This window comes from Suncus etruscus, chromosome X (assembly GCF_024139225.1).
Source record: "Suncus etruscus isolate mSunEtr1 chromosome X, mSunEtr1.pri.cur, whole genome shotgun sequence".
Lineage (NCBI taxonomy): Eukaryota > Metazoa > Chordata > Mammalia > Eulipotyphla > Soricidae > Suncus > Suncus etruscus.
The window spans coordinates 93306861-93312367 of NC_064868.1; the positions used below are offsets into that span (position 1 = coordinate 93306861).

The following is a 5507-nucleotide window of genomic DNA, read 5'->3' on the forward strand; positions in this document are numbered from 1 at the left end:
TTGGGGGTTCACTTCCCAGGGCACTGAGGAGAGCTTCAAGAATTCAGAAAAGACAGAGAAGCACAGGACAGGGCTCCCTTCAGGTCCTCAGTTTCTTCAGAAGAAGCACAGCAGGGCAGAGACTCCACAGGTGGATCAATCAGCACTCCACCTGGCAGACCCCACAGTCAGCCATTTCCTACTCAATCACTTGTTCGCTGGGTAGCTTCAGAATGCAGTTTTTTGGGGGTTCGCTTCCCAGGGCTCTAAGGAGAGCTTCAAGAATTCAGAAAAGACAGAGAAGCACAGGACAGGGCTCCCTTCAGTCCTCAGATTTTTCAGAAGAAACCACAATGTGTTAAATTTGATGGTAGTTTTCCTAGAGATCTCCATTCTATTCTTTTAAATACAAATTATTCTATATAAAGTTTTTTTTAGTTATCACATTGTTGTAATTGTGGATATACATTTGTTTATAGATAAGTGGAAGTGAAATTACTCTTTAAACAGGAAAATAGAGTGCTCGCTTCGGCAGCATATATTTTCAAAATTGAAACGATACAGAGAAGTTTAGCATGGTCTGTGTGAAAGGATGACATTCAAATTCGTGAGAAAAGGAAATGAAGGAGAAAGATAAATAAAAATATACAGTGATAACCGATTATTTAAAAATTATCTCAAAAGGAGTCATCAAGTTATTGTCAGAAGTTTTAGTAAGTTTTTGTTGCACCTATTGATCATTCTGTTACCTTTTGTTTCTTAACATTAGGTGGCTTTCTATAAATATTGCATTTAAATTGGTGTGTTTCTACGGGGATAAAAACATTTTAAAATTTAGCGTTTTCTGTGAAGTCCACTCACTATTCCTGATCTGAAGGCCTTTGTTGGGCATGGTTTCATATGTCAGGGCTACTAGAAGTAGTAGAAAGTAGGGGTTTGGTGGTTCCCTGCACTGACTCCAATAATGACATGTGCTATCAGCCCAAATACTGGCATAAATAAGGATTAGGTCAGTATGTCATTGTCACAAAGACTTGTGGATAATTGATGAAGCTGGGCCACTGGCAAAATGGTGATTATGGTTTATAGGTATAGCTGGCGTTGCTTTGGCAGGGTGGGCCTTGGTTCACTCTGTCCTCCTGAGATTGCTACCATTCAGCTGTGTGGCTATTGTGTCTATGATTTGTCATGTCTTGCTTTACATCTCGTTCAAAAATAGAGTGTTACTCTGGAGCTGAACAAATGCAGACCTGGAGACTATTATTTTCTATTTTCTTGAACCTAAAATTCTTCATTTATTTAAAAGCTTATTCATGATTAATTATCAGGCATCCAAACTTGCTGCTTTCAGAATTCTATCTCTATCTGTGGGATTTCTCATTGTGACTATGATGTGTCTTGGGGTGTTTATTCTGGGATCTCTTTTAGTTTGTATTCTTCGGGCATGCAGGATTTGATCTCATGTATTCATTTGCTCTGCTATTTTCTCTTTAATGATGTTTTTGACCATTGATTCTTCCTGGAAACTTTCTTCCTGGGTCTCTGGGACTCCAATGATTCTTAAGTTGTTTCTGTTGAGCTTATCATAGACATTTATTTTTTATCTGTTCTCGTTCTTTGAGTAATTTTTCCATTGTTTGCTCATTTGCTTTAAAGTTTTTTTTCCAATTTCTTCTGCTGTATGGAATTGTTATTCATCTCATCTTCCAGTGTAGTAATTTTATCATCAACTGCTGTTAACCTGTGGGAAAGCTCAACCATGTTTTTCTTCAATTCATCTACTGAGTTTGTCAGACCTGTTATTTGACCTGAAATTTTACTTTGGAGTTTTCTGATTTCTATCATCATTTTCTCTTGATTCTTATTAGTGTTCTCTTCTATTCTTACTTAGAGTTCTTTGAACATCTTCCATATTGCGACTCAAAAGTCCTTATCTGAGAGATTGACTATTTGGTTGGTCATGTTCAAGTCATCAGAATTGCCATCATCATTCTCTGTGTCTGGCATTGGCGTGCATTGTTTCCCCATTGTCACACTTGTATTGTGGGATTTTCTACGTGTTGTGGTTGTATTCATTGGCTAAATGATGTGCACAGCTGGGAACCGAAGCGGAGCGGCTGTGCTCCTCTGGCTCCACTCTTTGGGACTTGTAAACTCACCTCCAGGGAAGGCTCCAGGGAAGGGGAGCCGTCTGCAGATGAGCCACATACAGGATGAAATCAGGCCAAAAATGGATCACAGCACAGAAGACAGGCAGATAGGGGTCCTGAGTTTCAGCAGAGTTCAGCGGCTTCCCCTTTCTGGGCTTGTAAACTCACCTCCAGGGAACGCTCCAGGGAAGGCGATCCATCCGTAGATGAACCACACACAGGATGAAATCAGGCCGGAAATGGAGCACAGCATAGAAACAGGCAGATAGGGGTGTTGGCATCTGAGTTCCAGCAGAGTTCCACGGCTTCCCCTTTCTGGGCTTGTAAAGTCAGCCATTTCTTACTCACTCACTCACTCGCTGGGTAGCTTCAGAATGCAGTTTTTTTGGGGTTCGCTTCCCAGTGCTCTGAGGAGAGCTTCAAGGATTCAAAAAAGACAGAGAAGCACAGGACAGGGCTCCCTTCAGATCCTCTGTTTCCTGAGAAGAAGCACAGAAGGGCCGAGACACTGCAGTTAGAGCAATCAGTGCTCCAGCTGGAAATCCCAACAGTCAGCCTTTCTTTTTCACTCACTTGCTCCTGGGTAGCATCAGAATGCAGTTTTTGAGTGGGTTCGCTTCCCAGGGCTCTGAATAGAGTTTCAAGAATTCAAAAAAGACAGAGAACCACAGGGCAGGGCTCCGTTCAGGTCCTCAGTTTCCTCAGAAGAGGCAAAGCAGGGCAGAGACTCCACAGTAAGAGCAATCAGCACTTCACCTGGCAGTCCCCACTGTCAGCCATTTCTTACTCACTCGCTCGCTGGGTAACTTCAGAATACAGTTTATTTGGGGTTCGCTTCCCAGGGCAAGAGGAGAGCTTCAAGAATTCAGAAAAGACAGAGAAGCACAGGACAGGGCTCCCTTAAGGTCCTCAGTTCCTCAGAAGAAGCCACAATGGGTTAAATTTTATGGTAGTTTTCCTAGAGATCACCATTCTATTTTTCTTTTAAATATAAACTATTCTTTTTTGGGGGGGGCCACACCTGGCGGTGCTCAGGGGTTACTCCTGGCTGTCTGCTCAGAAATAGCTTCTGGCCAACACGGGGGACCATATGGGACACTGGGATTCGAACCAACCACCTTTGGTCCTGGATTGGCTGCTTGCAAGGCAAACACTGCTGTGCTATCTCTCCGGGCCCTAAATTATTCTATATAAAGTCTTTCTTTAAAGTATCACATTGTTGGAATTGTGGATATACATTTGTTTGGAGATAAGTGGAACTGAAAGTACTCTTTAAACAGGAAAATATAGTGCTCGCTTCGGCAGCATATAATCTCTAAATTGGAACTATACAGAGAAGTTTTGCATGGCCTGTGTGAAAGGATGGCATGCAAATTCGGGAAAAAAGAAATAAAAGAGAAAGATGTACAGTGATAACCGATTATGTACAAATTATATTCTCAAAAAAAGGCAAGTTATTGTCAGAAGTTTTAGTAAGTTCTTGTTGCACCTGTTGATCATTCTTTTACCTTTTGTTTCTGAACATTAAGTGGCTTTCTGTAAATATTGCATCAAAATTGGTGTGTTTTTACGGGGGTAAAAACATTTTAAAATTTAGAGTTTTCTGTGAAGTCCAATCACTATTACTGATCTGAAGGCCTTTGTTGGGCATGGTTTCATATGTCAGGCCTACTAGAAGTAGTAGAAAGTAGGGGTTTGGTGGTTCCCTGCACTGACTCCAATAATGACATGTGCTATCAGCCCAAATACTGGCATAAGTTGTGATTAGGTCAGTTTGGCATTGACGAAGCTGGGCCACTGGCAAAATGGTGATTATGGTTTATAGGTATAGCTGGCGTTGCTTTGGCAGGGTGGGCCTTGGTTCACTCTGTCCTCCTGAGATTGCTACCATTCAGCTGTGTGGCTATTATGTCTATGATTTTTCATGTCTTGCTTTACATCTCATTGAAGAATAGAGTGTGACTGTGGAGTTGAACAAATGCAGACCTGGACACTATTATTTTCTATTTTCTTAAACCTAAAATTCTTCATTTATTTAAAAGCTTATTCATTATTAATTATCAGGCATCCGATAGTATACCAATTCCTTAAACAGTGTCCTATTCCTTGAAACATTGTGTCCAGTTTCAGCTCCATTCTTGACCCAACTGCCTCTTTTGGAGGTTCTATTATTTCCTTGCTCTTAAGTTTAGAGTATTGATGTATACTGTACTGTAGTCTACCAAGTCCTAAATGACAAGACCCTTTCTCCCTTTCATTTCGAATCTAACTCTTCTCTCCTGTCTCACCACAGTGCTGGGTAATCTCAATTTTTCTATCTGAGACCTGGGTTTTGTCCTCTCTGTTCCCTGGAAAGAATATGAGCAAAGAGTGTTGTTGTGAGTGTGATGGAAAAGAATCCTTTCTACACTACTGTAGTGAATATATTGATCCAGTCTTTCTGCAAATCAATACAGACATTTCTAAGCAAACTAGGTGTTAAGTTTCCATTTGAATTGCCTTTCTACATTTTGGCATATACCTCAAGGATCCAGGAAAACCACGGTGAAAAAATAGTTTTAACCTCGTGTTTCTTGCAGTACTATCCACAGTAGCCCAAATCTGGACAGAACCCACGTGTGCAACAACCGATGAGTGGATCAAAGATACTGTGGTCTTTCTACAGCATGGATTATTACTTTTTCTAGAAAAGAAAAAAGCATAGTGTTTGCTGCTCTATGGACGTATCTGTCAAGTGCCATGCTAAGTAAAATTAGCCAGAGGGAAGGATACAGTACAAAACTATCTCACTCATATGTGCGATTTAAGGATGCATCATGGTGCAATATATAATCTCCAAAGGCAACAGAAAAAATAAAGAATATGATCGTGATTTTTCTGTAGGGTCCTACCACCTTGGGACTGCGGAAGTGGAAAGGGACAGAACACTACAACATATAGAAAGGAAATGTCTAACGGGAAGGAAAAGAGAGAGCGGTACAATGAAATATTCTGCATGAAATCTTATTGGGGTATACAAGACATAGAGAAGTGCTAAATTATGTCTAAGTTCAAAAGCCTCTCTGTGGCCACAAAGCCGACTTGTTCAAAGTGCAAAAGGAAGACTCAATAAATGGAGGCACCTTAACTCCTCCACACTTGGCCAGGTCCTCCAGTCCTGGCTGGCCGAGAGCCCATTTATGAAGTCAGGTGTTACAACTAAAGAGGCGATGACATAAACCACTGGTTGCCCCCACAACAGAATCTAGACTCTTGAGCCACTGGACACTGGACCATCAAGGCTTAAGCCATGGATGTCGTGCTGAACCTAAGGGTAAAAATGCCCCTGGTCTAGACTAACACAATGGCGAGTCCATTGGATAGTAGTAGTAAGTACGG

At 41.3% G+C, this 5507-nt stretch overlaps 2 non-coding genes across 2 annotated transcripts; both read left to right on the forward strand.

The window, feature by feature from the left end:
• Window positions 1-498: 498 nt before the first annotated feature.
• On the forward strand, window positions 499-606 carry LOC126000406 (U6 spliceosomal RNA). Its single transcript, XR_007492735.1, has one exon. It is a non-coding gene; the product is annotated as a U6 spliceosomal RNA (small nuclear RNA).
• A 2812-nt stretch (window positions 607-3418) lies between these two features.
• Window positions 3419-3526, forward strand: LOC125999594 (U6 spliceosomal RNA). The gene has a single exon (XR_007492120.1). It is a non-coding gene; the product is annotated as a U6 spliceosomal RNA (small nuclear RNA).
• Window positions 3527-5507: the final 1981 nt, after the last annotated feature.